The sequence below is a fragment of the Myxine glutinosa genome, chromosome 5, assembly GCF_964187855.1.
Source record: "Myxine glutinosa chromosome 5, kmMyxGlut1.1, whole genome shotgun sequence".
Taxonomy (NCBI): Eukaryota; Metazoa; Chordata; class Myxini; order Myxiniformes; family Myxinidae; genus Myxine; species Myxine glutinosa.
The window spans coordinates 184,828,270-184,847,920 of record NC_136265.1 but is presented as its reverse complement, the minus strand read 5'-3'; positions in this window follow the sequence as shown (position 1 = coordinate 184,847,920).

The following is a 19,651-nucleotide window of genomic DNA, read 5'->3' as shown; positions in this document are numbered from 1 at the left end:
ATTGTTGAAATGAAGATAAAATAGCTGTATGTTGAAATTTGTTGAAAAAGTCAAAACTTTACATGGGGTGTACTTACTTTTTCACGTGACTGTAGGTCCCAATGAACCTATAGTGATTCAGAAAGTATTGAGACCCCTTCCCTTTTTCACATTTTGTTATGTTGCAGCCTTATGCTGAAATCGTTTAAATTCATTTTTTCCCTCATCAATCTACACTCAATACCCCATAATGACAAAGAGAAAACAGGATTTTAGAAAGTTTTGCAAATTTATTAAAAAGAAAAAACTGAAATATCACATTGACATAAGTATTCATACCCTTTGCTATGACACTTGACATTTAGCTCAGGTGCCTCCCATTTCTCTTGATCATCTTTGAAATGTTTCTACACCTTGATTGGAGTCCAACTGTGGTAAACTCAATCGATTGGACATGATTTGGAAAGGCACACACCTGTATATATAAGGTCTCACAGCTGACAATGCATATCAGAGCAAAAACCAAGCCATGAGGTCGAACGAACTGCCTGCAGAGCTCAGAGACAGGATTGTGTCGAGGCACAGATCTGGGGAAACCTACAAAAAAAATTCTGCTGCATTGAAGGTTCTCAAGAGCACAGTGGCCTCCATGATTCTTAAATGGAAGAAGTTTGGAACAACCAGGACTCTTCCTAGAGCTGGCCGCCCGGCCAAACTGAGCAATCGGGGGAGAAGGGCCTTGGTAAGAGAGGTGACCAAGAACCCAATGGTCACTCTGGCTGAGCTCCAGAGATCCTGTGTGGAGATGGGAGAAACTTCCAGAAGGACAACCATCACTGCATCACTCCACCGATCTGGGCTTTATGGCAGAGTGGCCAGACGGAAGCCTCTCCTCAGTGAAAGACAAATGAAAGCCCGCTTGGAGTTTGCAAAAAAAGCACCTAAAGGACTCTCAGATTGTGAGAAACAAGATTCTGTGGTCTGATGAATCCAAGATTGAACTGTTTGGCTTCAATTCTAAGCATCATGTCTGGAGGAAACCAGGCACCGCTCGTCACCTGCCCAATACCATCCCAAGGGTGAAGCATGGTGGTGGCAGCATCATGCTGTGGTGGTGCTTTTCAGTAGCAGGGACTGGGGGACTGGTCAGGGTTGAGGGGACAATGAACGGAGCAAAGTACAGAGATATCCTTAATGAAAACCTGAAACAGAGCGCTCAGGACCTCAGACTGGGCCGAAGGTTCACCTTCCAACAGGACAATGACCCTAAGCACACAGCCAAGACAACGCAGGAGTGGCTTTGGGACAACTCTGTGAAGGTCCTTGAGTGGCCCAGCCAGAGCCCTGACTTGAACCAAATCGAACCTCTCTGGAGAGACCTGAAAATGGCTGTCCACCGACGGTCCCCATCCAACCTGACAGAGCTTGAGAGGATCTGCAGAGAAGAATGGCAGAAAATGCCCAAATCCAGGTGTGGAAAGTTTGTCACGTCATACCCAAGAAGACTCGAGGCTGTAATCGCTGCCAAAGGTGCTTCAACTCAGTACTGAGTTAAGGGTCTGAATACTTATGTCAATGTGGTATTTCAAGTTTTTTATTTTAAATAAATTTTCAAAACTTTCTAAAATCCTGTTTTCTCTTTGTCATTATGGGGTATTGAGTGTAGATTGATGTGGGAAAAAATGAATTTAAACGATTTCAGCATGAGGCTGCAACGTAACAAAATGTGAAAAAGTGAAGGGGTCTGAATACTTTCTGAATGCACTGTAAGAAGCCTTTAAATATGGGTTCCTATGGGAAAAAACGGATTTTCTTTAAGTCATTTCGCTTTAAGTTGCACTTTCCAGGAACACAATCCCGAAATAACTGGGAACGAAGTTTATCATCTGGTAGTAATAATGTAATTTAAACTTGCTTTATAACAACAAGACAGCCTGCACTGGATGGTTAATGTAAATTTGTTGGAGAACAATTTTTGTGAGGCTTTTAAAATAATTTGGGAAGACTTGAAGGATAGAAAGAGAAAGTTTAATTGTCTCAATTTATGATGTGACTGTGTAAAGACACAGGTTGCAGTTTATGTTTTTTTGCCACCAAGTTCATCATTCTGATCCATGCACGTTAGAATGGAAAGGTAGTTGTTAGAAAAGGAAATAATGATTTTGCAATCAGAAGTAAATGATTTCACTGTGCACAAAAATCAGTACCTGCTGAATAAAAAGTCAGTTCCAAATGATCCAGCTGATACAATGCAAAAAGGTGCACATGAATCACATGGATGAACTATATGCACGAGATTTCCTTGATTCCGATAAATATCGCTCGTTAAAGTCCGATTGAAATTTCGAAACTTCCAACTGGGGACATTGCGGCATCAAAAGACGGAATCAAGAGAGTGGTTTATGATTTATTTTCTAATTTGTTTATACCAAGCACTGTTGACAATGATGGAGTACAGTTTTCCACTTCCAGCTAACACTGATGTTTTCCACATCTGTGTTGATCAAGCTATGCTCAACGAGATCATTTTGGCCCAACGCCCTCCTAAGAAAACCATACAAAGTCCCTTGCCTCTCTGTCATCCAGAAAATGCTCAGGATTGGATGGCCTACATGTGAGATTTCATAAAGTTTTCAGCCACTTTTAGGCCTATAACTTTCGGCAGTCTTTGTAAAAAGTTTTATGTGTGTCAACTGCCATTTAGCAGCAACAATGGCAGTTAATTTGCTCCCCAAAAAGGAAACCCTCTTCTTATTACAATTTGGCATCCAATCACTCTCCTACCTTCCAATTATACGATACATGACAAAGTCTTCGTTCAATGAAATGCCGTCTTTTTAGAGTTAGAATGTTAAATAATGGGGTTTTCTTAAATTTTAGAGAAAACTGCTGTGACATAATTTGTAAAGTTTGGAAATTATATTTATCAGAAACGCCCTTTGTGAAGCGTGTTACGTCAATTGTTGTGCTGTTGCAGCTTTTTTTATTAGATTGTGGAATATCTTATCTAGCTTTGGAACCCCCCAATGGACTCGTACCTTGGAGTTCATTTGGCGATGTGTCGGTGCAAGCAAGAAATTGGGAGGGTCTCGATATGTGAAAAACAAGATGGCAGCATCCTTGCTGTGCACAGAGCGGTGGCAACAGCTCCTCCTTAACACTTTCTGCTCAAAATACAGAAGAGCTTAGTAAAGTTACTTTGGAGGAGAAAACATTGCCTGTGCCTGGAGATTCCAAGCTTTCCTTTGGAGGAGAAAACATTGTGTGCGCCTGGAGATTCTGAGCTTTCCTTTGGAGGAGAAGACATTGCGTGTGCCTGGAGATTCTGAGCTCTCCTTTGGAGGAGAAGACATTGCGTGTGCCTGGAGATTCTGAGCTCTCCTTTGGAGGAGAAAACATTGCCTGTGCCTGGAGATTCCGAGCTTTCCTTTGGAGGAGAAAACATTGCGTGTGCCTGGAGATTCTGAGCTTTCCTTTGGAGGAGAAAACATTGCCTGTGCCTGGAGATTCTGAGCTTTCCTTTGGGGGAGAAAACATTGCGTGCGCCTGGAGATTCTGAGCTTTCCTTTGGAGGAGAAAACATTGCGTGCGCCTGGAGATTCTGAGCTCTCCTTTGGAGGAGAAAACATTGCCCGTGCCTGCAGATTCTGAGCTTTCCTTTGGAGGAGAAAACATTGCGTGCGCCTGGAGATTCCAAGCTTTCCTTTGGAGGAGAAAACATTGCCTGTGCCTGGAGATTCTGAGCTTTCCTTTGGGGGAGAAAACATTGCGTGCGCCTGGAGATTCTGAGCTTGCCTTTGGAGGAGAAAACATTGCCTGTGCCTGGACATGCTGAGCTTTCCTTTGGAGGAGAAAACATTGCGTGCACCTGGAGATTCCAAGCTTTCCTTTGGAGGAGAAAACATTGCCTGTGCCTGGACATTCTGAGCTTTCCTTTGGAGGAGAAAACATTGCCTGTGCCTGCAGATTCTGAGCTTTCCTTTGGAGGAGAAAACATTGCCTGTGCCTGCAGATTCCAAGCTTTCCTTTGGAGGAGAAAACATTGCCTGTGCCTGGACATTCTGAGCTTTCCTTTGGAGGAGAAAACATTGCGTGCGCCTGGAGATTCTGAGCTTTCCTTTGGAGGAGAAAACATTGCGTGCGCCTGGAGATTCTGAGCTTTCCTTTGGAGGAGAAAACATTGCCTGTACCTGGACATTCTGAGCTTTCCTTTGGAGGAAAAACATTGCGTGCGCCTGGAGATTCTGAGCTTTCCTTTGGAGGAGAAAACATTGCATGCGCCTGGAGATTCTGCGTTTTCCTTTGGAGGAGAAAACATTGCCTGTGCCTGGAGATTCTGAGCTTTCCTTTGCAGGAGAAAACATTGCCTGTGCCTGGAGATTCTGAGCTTTCCTTTGGAGGAGAAAACATTGCCTGTACCTGGACATTCTGAACTTTCCTTTGGAGGAGAAAACATTGCGTGCGCCTGGAGATTCTGAGCTTTCCTTTGGAGGAGAAAACATTGCGTGTGCCTGGAGATTCTGAGCTTTCATTTGGAGGAGAAAACATTGCCTGTGCCTGGAGATTCTGAGCTTTCCTTTGGAGGAGAAAACATTGCCTGTGCCTGGAGATTCTGAGCTTTCCTTTGGAGGAGAAAACATTGCCTGTGCCTGCAGATTCTGAGCTTTCCTTTGGAGGAGAAAACATTGCGTGCACCTGGAGATTCCAAGCTTTCCTTTGGAGGAGAAAACATTGCCTGTGCCTGGACATTCTGAGCTTTCCTTTGGAGGAGAAAACATTGCCTGTGCCTGCAGATTCTGAGCTTTCCTTTGGAGGAGAAAACATTGCCTGTGCCTGCAGATTCCAAGCTTTCCTTTGGAGGAGAAAACATTGCCTGTGCCTGGAGATTCCAAGCTTTCCTTTGGAGGAGAAAACATTGCCTGTGCCTGCAGATTCTGAGCTTTGCTTTGGAGGAGAAAACATTGCCTGTGCCTGGAGTTTCTGAGCTTTCCTTTGGAGGAGAAAACATTGCCTGTGCCTGGAGATTCTGAGCTTTCCTTTGGAGGAGAAAACATTGCCTGTGCCTGGAGATTCTGAGCTTTCCTTTGGAGGAGAAAACATTGCCTGTGCCTAGAGATTCTGACCTTTCCTTTGGAGGAGAAAACATTGCCTGTGCCTGGAGATTCTGAGCTTTCCTTTGGAGGAGAAAACATTGCCTGTGACTGCAGATTCTGAGCTTTCCTTTGGAGGAGAAAACATTGCCTGTGCATGGAGTTTCTGAGCTTTCCTTTGGAGGAGAAAACATTGCCTGTGCCTGGAGATTCTGAGCTTTCCTTTGGAGGAGGAAACATTGCCTGTGCCTGGAGATTCTGAGCTTTCCTTTGGAGGAGAAAACATTGCCTGTGCATGGAGTTTCTGAGCTTTCCTTTGGAGGAGAAAACATTGCCAGTGCCTGGAGATTCTGAGCTTTCCTTTGGAGGAGAAAACATTGCCTGTGCCTGGAGATTCTGAGCTTTCCTTTGGAGGAGAAAACATTGCCTGTGCCTAGAGATTCTGAGCTTTCCTTTGGAGGAGAAAACATTGCCTGTGCCTGGAGATTCTGAGCTTTCCTTTGGAGGAGAAAACATTGCGTGCGCCTGGAGATTCTGAGCTTTCCTTTGGAGGAGAAAACATTGCCTGTGCATGGAGTTTCTGAGCTTTCCTTTGGAGGAGAAAACATTGCCAGTGCCTGGAGATTCTGAGCTTTCCTTTGGAGGAGAAAACATTGCCTGTGCCTGGAGATTCTGAGCTTTCCTTTGGAGGAGAAAACATTGCCTGTGCCTAGAGATTCTGAGCTTTCCTTTGGAGGAGAAAACATTGCCTGTGACTGCAGATTCTGACCTTTCCTTTGGAGGAGAAAACATTGCCTGTGCATGGAGTTTCTGAGCTTTCCTTTGGAGGAGAAAACATTGCCAGTGCCTGGAGATTCTGAGCTTTCCTTTGGAGGAGAAAACATTGCCTGTGCCTGGAGATTCTGAGCTTTCCTTTGGAGGAGAAAACATTGCCTGTGCCTAGAGATTCTGAGCTTTCCTTTGGAGGAGAAAACATTGCCTGTGCCTGGAGATTCTGAGCTTTCCTTTGGAGGAGAAAACATTGCGTGCGCCTGGAGATTCTGAGCTTTCCTTTGGAGGAGAAAACATTGCCTGTGCATGGAGTTTCTGAGCTTTCCTTTGGAGGAGAAAACATTGCCAGTGCCTGGAGATTCTGAGCTTTCCTTTGGAGGAGAAAACATTGCCTGTGCCTGGAGATTCTGAGCTTTCCTTTGGAGGAGAAAACATTGCCTGTGCCTGGAGATTCCAAGCTTTCCTTTGGAGGAAGGTGGTTATATAAGGCTTGGGAGATACCATTAGCAGGAGCAAAGACTTTCTGTGTTGCTTCAGTTTAGCAGCTCCGACATGGTCCATCCCTTTTTGGTGTGCCCACTACGTTTTTTATTCTTCACCAAGTTGGAAGATGAAATTATTCATCTGGATTGTTTTAATAAATGTCAAATGGATCGATAGATCTGTCAATGCTTTCACCATTTCATACCGGTATTTTAGATGGTTGACTGGGATTGTGTTTCCGACGCAATATGTTATTAAATTCAACTCTCTTTTATAATCCTCTTTTTAAAACAATAAGAACAGGTTGTTCTTTTATTGATGACTTTGTTCAAAATACTCGTAGTATCCACAATGTCGTTGATTTTCCGATTGACAAAACATGGCGGATTATTACAGTACCACTGGCAGCTAAAGTTGACATTTCATTTTGTTTAATGAATTTTCAGATGTGGACGAGGTGTTTAATTTCAAGATTATTGTGTGAAAAAGTTTCTGTGTACCACTGAGGTCGAGGTGTGTTGGCAACAACCTTCGAGCACTGTTGATGGACCAATTGTCCACAAAACCAATCTTTCCTTCCCAAAGTTAAAGTCAACTCCAATGGTATTGCCCTCAGTCTGGTATTTTTAATTCACCGCAGTTCAAACTTGAACTTTTTCATCATTTGGTTTGGAAGATGGCGTAAACAATTATGTATCACACCTGAGCATTTCATTCATCATTCATTCACCTGAGCGAGAACTATTGGACACACACTTGCAACTTGGCGGGTTATTAAGTGGGGTGCTTGATGAGGGGGGGTGGGGGGGGGGGAGAGAGGGGGAAGCATACAAGCACAACAACAGCAGAGAACAGGGACGTCGGTAGATCTGTGGAGAGGAGAGGGCTTGGGGGAGGGTGGGGGAGGGAAACACGCCATAAAACAAATGGACACTAGTAGGAATCAGGAAAGACGTCGGGATTTGAAAAAAGTGGATCTGGGGTGAATTAACGGGGGTAGAAAAGATCAAGGTTTTGGATGGGGGAAGATAAGAGATGGTGGTGAACAGCTGTTTTAAAAACCTGGAGGGAGGCGTGGGATTGAAGAGAGTGAGGGAGTTTGTTCCAAAGGCGGGAGAAAAGAGGAATGAAAGAGTGAAGGTGAGTAGAGAGTCTTCATTTTGGCAGTTTAGCCATAAGACGGTTGCTGGCAGATCTTGTGCGACCTGTAGGAATATTTGGGGAGAGAGCACAGACAGAGCTGGGGGAGCAAGGCCAGAGAGGAGTCAGTAAAAGACAGAAAGACCACCAACCTGCCTGCGGTGAGAGAGTGAAAGGCCCTCGGAGTTAGCTTCATCGCGGGAGATTCCAATGATTCTGAAAGCTTTGGTTTCTACAGCGTGAAGCCGATCTAGGTTTCAGGCTGGAGCACCAGCCCAGAGGGGAGATAAGTATTCCATCAAGCTGCGGATTGAAGCTTTGCATGTGGTGAGGAGCTCAGTTGTGCAAATAAAGGACTTCGCATGATGGATGATGCCCAGTCGGTGACTGGCTTTGGAGGCCAGATTGGAAATGTGGTTTCCCAGGAAAGATCATGGCAGATAGTGAGATTCAAAAGCTTGAGTGAGACCTCTTTCTCCGTCTGGCAGGTCGTGAGTTAGTGAGCAGATAGTGAGACCTCTTTCCCCATCTCTAACTAAAGTGCCTTCTGTAAAGCTATTACTCAAGGTAAGTTGAATGTTTCCATTCAATTCCTTTATTAGTCCCCTACCGGTGTACACCGGAGGGGACTATAGGTTTGCATGCCGTCCCTCCGTCCGTCAGTCCGTCAGTCCGTCACGCAAAGAACAGTTTTCCAGACTTTTTTCTAAACGCTTAATGCTAATGATTTCAAACTTGGCACATGGTTTCCTCATGATAAGTTACAGATCAAGTTCGAACTTCACGACGTTTAGATCATTTTTAACAAAGTTATGGCACTTTGAACTTTGGGAATTCTGATAATTCTGATGATCCTTAACTCAGTGCCATTTTAAGTTTTAATTTCCTTTAAAAACCAATTTCTCTGCAATAATAGGACCGATTGAGATAAAATTTTCACCATATGATGGACTCGGTCTGTTGAATATTGTAATGGTAATTATGAAGTCACAGGTCACGTGGTTCAGCCGCCATATTGTTTTTCGTGAAAACACGAAAACCCCTTTTTCTCTGCAACGGCTGAACAGATCGAGGCCAAACTTTGCAGGCAGAATCGTATACCCATGACGAACAAAAAAGTCAGCGAGCATGACGTCATGCATCACATGGTTTCAGAGTTGTGACGTTTTTAAGCATGAACCTTTAAAACCGAGCTCCTCCCTCATTTTTGATCCAATCGAGGGGAAACTTCACAGATCTGTTCAGCACTAAAATGTCCTTTTGGAATTTGCGATAGGGCACGTGGTTTGGCAGATATCGTTAATTAAACGAAAATATTTTTTTTAATGGATATCTCTTGTTTATTCTCGAGTTCTCCTCAAGCCGCACTGCGCGTCCTCAGCCTCGTCTCGCGAACGTCAACAGCGCGACACAGCACGTGCTTTCTGGAGGGGCGGAGACAAGCCAAGCAACATATATATATACACATCGATCATTGATCGTGAACCGAAAAATATAATAAATTACTGATGGTTTCAGAGTTATGACATTTTAAAGCATGAACCTTTAAAACCGAGCCCCTCCCTCATTTTTGATCCAATCAAGGGGAAACTTCACAAATCTGTTCAGCATGTCAGTCTACTAAAATGTCCTTTTGGAATTTGCGATAGGGTACGTGGTTTAGCAGATATCGTTAATTAAGCGGAAAAAAAAAATGGATATCTCTTGAATCGCTAGTACCTCAGACCGTGAGTTGGTAATAATTTATATAATTCACACAGTGCAATACGTGCAGGCCACTGCACGGAGCGACCTTGGGGGCGTATCAACAAGGCGAGGCGTGACACACGCGTGTCTCAGCATACCTCAGATCAAGTTTGAAAACCAGCATCAACCGTGCATAAATTTGCATATTCGATCATTTTTGACAAAGTTATGGCACTTTGAACTTTGGTAGGGGACATGTATTGCAGCGCAATACTCAGTATGCTTGTTTAGCTTATTTTGTAAATGGTGCACTGATGTTTCTCTGAGGTTCACAGTGTTTTTATTTATTAATTTGCGAAATAATTTTGCCAAGTATATTGGTCTGCAGTGTGTGTTTATGTCATGATCTGATAAGTATGAAAAAAATATTCCTCTGCAACTGTTAGTCCGATGAACACGAAATTTTCAGAATATGAGCGGCTCCTCCTGTAGAATTGTTCTAATGATATTTATGACGTCATTGGTCATGTTGTGCAGGCGCAATCTTGGAAAAATCGAAAAAAGTTGCACCTCTATATCTCCAAAACCACTTCATGGAAAAAAATTAAATATGGCTCACTGTCAAGCACTCCCCTTGGGGAATAAGATATGTTCATGATAATGTCATCTGTACCGTAATAATGACGTCATAATTCGGCAAGTACAACTCTTGATTCGATCATTATGAATTTTTTCTCTGAAATTCCTGGACTGATTGACACGAAATTTTCACCATAAGAGTGCCTCCTCCTGTAGGATATTTTAATGGTAATTATGACGTCATAGTTCAGTGGTAAAGACACCATCTTGCAAAAACCGAAAAACTTTGCCCCTCTATATCTCTGACCCCGCTCCATGGAAAAAATTGAAACATGGCTCATTGTCAAGTACTCCCCATGGGGAATAAGATAGGTTAATGATGACGTCATTGGTGTCTTCATTATGACGTCATAAATTGACAAGGACAACGTGAATTTATTGAGCGTGATCTACGCAACAATTATATTAGACTCTTAAATAATTATTTGACTCTTAAATAATTAGAGAATATAAATTGATGTCACGTGGTCTGGCAGCCATGTTGGTTCAAAGAAAAAAAAACTTTCAAAAACAAAAGAGTTCACTCTCACCAAGTTGATTGCACAGGGTAAGTATCTTACTATAATTCACCAAATGTCCGTTTGTCTGTTCGAAGGTACCGTAAAAACTGCTGAACCAAGGGCAAAGATATTTTGGGTGGATAATCCTGGGATCTCCAGGAGTAAAATAGGCTATTTAGTTTTCCCAATTTCAGCTTTAGTCTCCAGCATTCTCAGGTTTGGACTCCCGCATAACATTCGCATTCGCATAACGTTCATTGTGACGATGTTCTCATTGTGACGATGTTGTTTTCCCGGGTGCCGCACAAACGGCTGCACCGATGGCTGCACGGCTGCACCGATCGAACTCGGTGACCTCGGACAAAGACCTTTTATAAGGACACGGGTTGAATCCCTGCTTGAGAGAATTCTAACCCATTTCAACTGAAGGAAACACGTATTGGGAGTACATACGACATAGCAATTGTGAACACGATTATCGATCATGATTCACGATCACGATCATCACGATCATAGTGTATCGATCACTGTGGGACATTTGGTGAATTATAGTAAGATACTGTTTAGATTTTGATGATTTGCGTGTGATATTATTTAATGGATGTTTATATGAATCATTTAAAATAAAAAAAGCCTTCAATTTCTGATATTTTACCTTTTCATTTGGGCTTCCCAATTGAAGCCCCGCCTGTAGGGCGGGTACCGTTGCTAGTTCTATGAATACCATCTCGTTTATTTGTGTATTTGGGGGAGGGCGCTCGTTTCTTCAACACACCTAATTTAGTTTGTTTGTTTTTTGGTTACTTTTATCATTCCTCTAACGAATCGAATGTTGTTGAGGAAGAAAATTTTAACCTGTGAATTCCTCAGAGTGTACAGATAAAAGTTTGGCTATTATTAAGGGACAAATATTTGGGTGAATCAAAGTCGTATTTTGTTTCTATAATTCTGTGAATAAGACAGCACGTAGAGAACATATGAGCAGTTAAAAAGGAGTTTGCACTCTTAAAAGGAATGTTCAGTCACATATTGGTATTGATTTTGGTGTTTTTGGCCTCTTGCTCCCATTCCTGTCACTGGTTTGATATACTGGGTTTGTAATATTTTAGGAAGATGGACAGATGGTATACTGTTTTAATAATAAAAATTGAAGCTGTTATGATCACTTTAGCACACATTCAAAACCAGCCCACACATCAGTACACCTGCTGAAGTCACGGCAATCAGTTCGACCAAGCCATTGGACGCTTCATGCAAGTGAATGTTTCAATGTTCCGGCGCACCACCAGACCAACAGTAAGTGCAGGTTGAGTACAGAAGTCTGGAATTTATGAATAAGGATCCCAGAAATTTTTTTTAATCTCCTAGTCATCTCAAAATTACCCTTCACAGCACAATACCATGTCTTGTGGCACCACTGTGTGTGATAATAAGCCTGGATGTTTTTGAGCAAGAAATTCAATACATTACATGATCGAAAGACAAAGAAAACTTCATACGAAACAGAATATCTTTTATAACATGACACCGAGGGAAAAATGTAAACTAATTATCGAGTCTCTCACATCAGTAATACAACGTCGACAGTACAATTAGAGTGCAGTTTATCTGTGATGTAGTTTCTCAAATAAAGCTTTCCTCTCAGCTGGGATATTTCAATGTGGGAAAAAGGAAATCGTACTAAAATGGGTGGCGACTCCTTTTTACCTAATAAATTACAGTATGGTCCAGTACCGATCCCTTGCAGGCATCTGGCACAATCTTTGTCGTGCAACCTTTTTAATATACTTATGACGGTTCATTTGTCATTTTGTGGCCCAATACATGGAGATGTAAAAATATAAAAGGTGATTCTTTAGGTAAAAAGGTGAAAATCATTTTCAATAATATATCGGATTTGATAAACAGTAAAAGTAAAATCAAAGGGAGGCGCAAAGCACCACTGCCTTTATATAAGCTATAAAGGATTGTTTCTCTGTATGCGCAGCTTTAACATGGGGGCTGAAAATACGTTTCTCGGCTTCTACTGGAAGAAATTGGATGCAGATTTCAGAAGTAAATGCTTTGTACATCAAGGTAATATGTTCGAAATTTCAGCAACGTCTGTTTCCACATTCTTGAGTTTTATTTAGAAAACCCTCGAAATCACGTTGAGGTCTGTCCGTCCGTCCGTCTGTCTGCCCAAAATGTGTTGGCGCTCATATCTCAAGGGCTATACATCGAAACTAGCTGAAACTTGGAATATGCATTGGCCAATAGGTCTAGTCAATGGCTTTTGAAACAAATTCCACCAAAGTTCCATAGTTTTTGCTTTAGATTTAAATTTATATATACAGATTTATATATAGATATATACAGATTTATATATATAATTAAATTTAAATTTGCCAAACCCTGGTGTTGGGCTAGCGGCTAGGGTGCCGGCTTAGGATCCTAGGATCCTGGGTTCGAATCGCGGTCGATCGCTGAATTAACGCCAGGGGGGTTGACTCAGCCTGTCATCCTTCCGAGGTCGGCAAATTGAGTACCAGTTCACTGGTAATTCCCTGCTTGTCGTTAAAGGCGGCAAAAAGGGTTGGCGTCAGGAAGGGCATCCGGCCGTAAAACATTGCTTCAAAAAGGGGATCAAAAAACAACAACAACCACGGTTCCCGAAAAAGGCCAACCCCCGCTTGCGGGGAAAAATGGCCTCTAAAGGTGGTTATATACAGACTTAGCATTTAATATGGAATTTTTTTTGTGGGGGTGAACTTACTTTTCAAGATGTCTTAGAACCAAAAGTTCATTAGAATTATGTTGCAATTATTCTAGATTTTGTTAATGTGACCTTTAAAAGAAACAAAAACCACATTTGACATTTCGAAACAAATAAATTGATCCTTGAAAGTGATGTAAACTAATATCGAACTCAATTCATGGACAGTACTGTGTTAAACTTGTGTACGTTTTCCAGAAGTATCTCTTTATTTTGCACATTAGCCAAAAAATATTTTAACAAAAACAAAAGTTCAATTACGACTGGGATTACAGACAGTAAAATTACAGTTCAGTACTTCGTGTAACCCCCACGAGCATTCAGGAGAGCACGTACACGTTGAGGAATGCTGTTCATGAGATTTGCCAAGGTTTGGACAGGAATCACTTGCCATGCAGTGACAATAGCCTGCTGCAATTCACGCACAGAGGTCGGCTGCTGGTCCAAGTAGTCGATTTGATGCGTTAATTCTGCCCACAAGTTCTCTATCGGATTCATATCCGGGGACATGGCAGGCCACTCCATATGCTCTACACCACGGTCAGCAAGAAAGGGTTGGATCATGCGAGCACGATGAGGACGTGCATTGTCATCTTGGAAGACAAAGTTTCCTCGAAAGGCTGCATGAGCAAATGGAAGCAATGTTTCTTCCAGACTGGCCCTGTACTTGAACTGGTTCAGGTTTCCATTCAGAACAACCAGGTCAGTTTTGCCCCCTGCATGAAAAGCAGCCCAAACGGTCACCCCACCACTTCCAGCTTGGACTCTTGGCACTATACAATCTTTGTTGTAGGCTTCATGCACTTGTCTGCGCACTCGGACGCGGCCATCTTGACGATAGACCAGAAATCTAGACTCGTCACTGAAGATCATGTGATTCCAGTGTCCTGGCTGCCATTGACGGTGCTCTCTGGCCCACTGCAATCGGTGCTGGCGGTGTTGTCTGGTCAGGCGTGGCTTTCTCAGGGCACGCCTGGCACGATAGCCTGCTTGAACCAGTCGTTGGTTGACTAGCCTTCTGGATACAGGCACATTTGTCAGTTGCTGCCACTCAGCCCTAAGCCGATTAGCTGACTTGGTACGGTGCAGCTGGCGATCATCCCTCCTTGTGGTTCTGCGGGGACGTCTTGGCCTCGGTATTGGAGTAGGGACACCCCTCTGAGCATTTCGTTTCAGGATCTTTGACACCTGACCTTGAGTGATGCCATACTGCCGAGCAATAGCACGCTGTTTCATGCTGTAATTTCATAAAGCCACCACTCCATGACAAACAGCATTGTCGAGTTGACGGACCATCTCCAGAGGAAGCGGCAATAACTTTTGGAGACGTGCAGCAGTTGTTTTCCACTAATACAGAACGCAAAAACCCTTGTATACATGACTGTGAAGCCAATCATCAAATGCACCTGTCCGTACATTTTGCCACGCCACCTGTCATATAATCCTGTTGTTGACTTCTTGCTGCGACAGACAATCAGTGACATGGTTCTTTCAACAAATAAATCACCAAAGTGTAAAAGAAACTCACCAGATTGATATACTAAGTGAAGAAAGTAAACCCAAGTCAAGAAAAAAAAAAATATTCCATATTAAATGCCAAGTCTGTATATATATATATATATATACATATATATTATATTTATATATATATATATATTATATATATATATACACACACGAATAAATACATAAATATATATACACACTTTATAACTCTTCAAAATGTTATTACCCAAATCAAATGTGCTATATTAATGGTCTAATTGATGAAGCATCAGACTCCCAAATTGGGGATTGTGAGTTTGAATCCCATCTGGGTTGAATATTTTTTCCCCTTACTTTTTCAAGCCTTTTCTATCGTGTTGAGTAAAGTCTTGTAAGATGCGCAAATGCGTTTTGTTCGTATATAAAATGTATCTTGTTAAAAATGTCAGGGGGCATAGAAAAGGCCCCTTTATATGGATGTGCCATGTGGCAAACTAGAGAAAAGAAGGGACATTCTTGAGTAAAATGCCAGGGGCATAGAAAAGGCCCCTTTATATAAGGGTATGTGCCATGTGGCAAAGTATAGAAAACAAAGGACATTCCATAGCTTGTAGCAAATGCCAAACAATACAAAATAAGAGGATTTCAAAAAATCTCGTGTGCATGCTGGATGACCCTTGTGTTCTGAGGAGGAACCAAGGAATGCTCCAGAAAAGTTCATATAAAGGGGTGCCAATTTCATTCATACAGCTGCATGAAGAAGAAAAAGTATTTTATTTGCCAGATGTAGGGCATATGAACTTTTCTAGAACATTACTTGGTTCCTCCTCAGAACACAAGGGTAGTCCAGCATGCACACCAAATTTTTTGAATTCCCCATATTTTAGTATTTGCAGCAGTACCTGGCATTGCTGGGGAGTTTGGGGGGTGGAAGCAGGAGAGGGAGGGGGGAGTGTAAGGGGGAGGGGAGGGGAGGGGGAGGTGAGGAGAGAGGGAGGGGAAAGATATACTACATATATATTGTTTGGGTTCCTAAATCTTAGTTTATTCTACACAGAAATCCTAAAATGGCCCAGACAATATTATTGGCACCTTTTAGAAGTTGTTAGAAATAATGAGATTTCAAACAGGTGATTCTCCGTTACTTTGGAATTGAACTCACCTGTGGTGAGTTGCAGGTGCCTGAAATATAAAAATCACTCACTCAACCAGTTTGGATAGAGAAAAGGAGTCATTCTGCTGTTTTGTGTCACTGTGTGTACCACAATGAGCATGGAGAAAAGAAAGAAAACCAGAAAATTGTCTGAGAAGGTCAGACACAAGATTGTAGCCAAGCATGGATAATCTCAAGGCTACAAGTCCATCTCTAGAGAGCTTGATGTTCCCGTGTCCACCGTATGCAATGTTGGCAGGAAGTTTAAGGCCCATGGCACTGGAGCCACCCTCCCTGAACGTGGCTGCAAGAGAAAACTTGATCAAAGATTGCAGTGAAGGATTGTTCAAATGGTGGAAAAAGCACCTCGATCAACTGCCAAACATATTCAAGCTGACGTTCAGACACAAGGTACGACAGTTTCAACTTGCACCATCCGTCACCAACTCAATGAAAGGGCTTTCTATGGTAGGACGAGAGAGAGACATCAGAAAGCCCGACTGCAGTTTGCCAAAACACAGCTGAACAAGCAAAAATCCTTCTGGGAGAATGTCCTGTGGACAGATGAGACTAAATTAGAGCTTTTTGGTAAAGCACATCATCTCTATGTTTACAGAAAACAAAATGAAGCCTTCAAAGAAAATAACACCTTCCCTACAGTCAAACATGGAGGAGGTACAGTGATGTTTTGGGGTTGCTGTGCTGACTCTGGCACTGGGTGCCTTGAATGTGTGCACGACATCATGAAATCAGATTACCAAGGCATTTTGGAGCACAATGTTCAACCCAGTGTCAGGAAGCTGGGTCTCCTTGGGTCTTGCAGCAAGAAAATGACCCCAAACACACTTCTAGAAGCGCCAAGGAATGGTTCAAAACAAAACACTGGACTGTTCTAAAGTGGCCAGCAATGAGTCCAGATCTAAATCCCATTGAACACCTGTGTGGGAGATCTGAAAACAGCAGTTGGGAGAAGGCACCCTTCAAATCTGGGAGAACTGGAGCAGTTTGCACAAGAAGAGTGGGCCACGCTGACAGTAGAGAGGTGTAGGAAGCTCATTCATGGCTATAGGAAGTGCTTGACTTCAGTTATTTTGTCCAAAGGCTGAGCTACCAAATATTAAGTCTAGAATGTCAATAATTTTGTCAAGGCCATTTCTTTTTATGTTCTGATTTTCAAGACTCCTTCACAACAACGTCTTGTGAACATTAAGACTCCTCCACAACAACGTCTTGTGAACATTAAGACTCCTCCACAACAACGTCTTGTGAATCACAAGACTCCTCCACAACAACGTCTTGTGAACTGGAAGACTCCTCCACAACAACGTCTTGTGAACCAGAAGACTCCTCCACAACAATGTCTTATGAACCGGCAGATTCTTCGACAACAACGTCTTGTGAACCACAAGACTCCTCCACAACAACGTCTTGTGAACAGTAAGACTCCTCCACAACAATGTCTTGTGAACCGGAAGACTCCTCCACAACTACGTCTTGTGAACCATAAGTCTCATCCACAACAACGTCTTGCGAACCGGAAGACTCCTCCACAACAACGTCTTGTGAACCGGAAGACTCCTCCACAACAACGTCTTGTGAACCGGAAGACTCCTTCACAACAACGTCTTGTGAACCGGAAGACTCCTCCACAACAACGTCTTGCGTCTTGCAACGTCTTGTACCGTTCATATGTGGCTGGCGACGGTTCGTTTTTTCGCAGGTCTCCACGCTCTCCATCGAAATCGAAGATAAGTCATTGTTCCAATTTGTATTTTCGTTATAACTGTATTTCTTTTATGGTGTATGTACGTATATTGTCCCGTCAAAGATTTTTCGGTGCAAATCTTTCATACCTGTATTGAAAATCGCGTTAATTCGTGTCGTCTCGAGGCCCTGTACAGTGTACACTGTACAACCTTGAGGCTTTGTTTTTCTCTCAGCGCCTGTCGTTTGTGATCCAATAACTTTCGTTCTCTGTTTTCGCAGTCTTTCCACCCCAAAGCCTACTTCCTTATGTAAATCTCAACTCAAAAAAACAAAAAAAAAAGACTACCTTCTCTGTGCTCATTCGTTTATTCATTCTTATTCGTTCGTTCGTTCTTCGACCACGTGTTTCTCCCCCATTTCCCCAGATAGATTGTCAAATTTCAATTCGTTATTTTATCGTCCATGTGATATTGTTTGATTATAGTTAGTTTTGGTTTGAATTTCCTGTAACTCGTAATTAATTAATCGTTCTCTGCTCCTCGTGTGTGGCCTTGTAGTTGTACCCCCGTCGGTGTTTTGTTAACTTAAGTGTGTTTTGCTGGGCTCTTGGTTTTTTCCCTTCTACCCCGAACATAATACTGTCTAACGTTCTAAATCCCCACCCCCCCCCCCACCCCCCCAAAAAAACAAAAAAAAACCAAAAACATTTATTTTATTTTCTCCACGTGTACTGTTGTCTCATCCTGTATTTTCTGTCCAGGTGTGCTGTTCGCCCCACCCCCATTATCTCCTTGCCATCCACCGTTTGCCCTGTTCACGTGACTCGTGGTGGTCCCTCTCGGCTCTCCCCCCGTTGGTATTTTTGTGCATATAAGATTGTTCATAGTTCTGTTTAAATATTTTTAAATATGTTTAACCTTTCCCCTTCTGTTTTTTATTCAGTGGTATATTACAACACGCTGTTTTTATTCCTATTTAAAAGGCTTTTCTCAATTTCCTCTCCAACTCATTCCACTTCAAAAAAAAGAAATTCAATATCTTATACGTCTCCCTCACTACATGGTCTAAATTCACATTCATTCCATCCCTCCTCCATCATCCTGAACCGGATTGCTAACTTGAAAATCACAACAAACCCAATTTGTTATCAATGTTCGTCTTTCATTAATCATCCACTTTCTAAACTCCCCTCTTGCCCCTCCCATCCAAATCCCCCCCCTTGCACCTACACTCCGAAACTTCCCCCTTGCCCCTCCACTCTTAAACTCCCCCCTTGCCCCTCCACTCCTGAACTCCCCCCTTGCCCTTCCCCTCCTAAACTTCCCCCTTGCCCCTCCACTCCTGATCTCCCCCCTTTCCCCTTCCCTCCAAAACTCCCCCCTTGCCCCTCCCCTCCTAAACTCCCCCCTCACTCCTCCCCTTCAAAACTCCCCCCCAATCCCTCCCATTCAATTCTCCCCCCATACCATTCCTCTCCAATTCTCTCTCCTCCCCCCTCCTCCTCCAAGCTGCCTCCTCCCCACTTCGTCTCCCTTCTATCTCATACCTCCACCCCCCCAAACCTTCTACTTTCCTCTGCCCCCCCTCAAACAACCCCTCACTGTGCCGCATCCCTTCACCAGCAAACCTTTCATCCTCCTCATCCTTCCCTTTCTTGGAACTCTTCTGCAACATCTGAAACACTATCAACTGCTCTCCCTACCTCCCCCTCTCATCCTTCATCTTACCCTACTCCTCCCCTCCCCTGTCCTGTACCCGATGCTCCCCCTCTCTCTTCATTAACGGTATGGACCTCAAACATCCGGGGCCTTCGCTCAAACCTGACTGATCTCTCCATACAGGTTGCTTCTGACAATCCAGACTTGATCTGCTTAACAGAGACTTTCCTCCTTCAAGATGTCTCTGATTCCTTAATATCTCTTCCTGGTTACTCCCTCCTCCGGTATGATAGACCTGAGCCTCGGCCTGGTGGTGGGGTGGCTATCTTTGTCAAAAACTCTCTTCCTCACTCTCCTTGCACTGCTCTCTTTCCTCCTCACCCGCAGGAGTACCTCTGGTTACGGCTTCCTCTCCGCTCCCACCTTTTGTTCATATGTGTTCTGTACCGTCCCCCAAACAGTGATGACTCCATCTACATTTCACTGTCTGACAACATGGACCAACTTCTATCCACTCATCCCAACTCTCTCTTCCTCATATGTGGTGACTTCAACTGTCATCATGCCACCTGGTTGGGTGTGGGTTCCTCTCTCACTAGTCATGG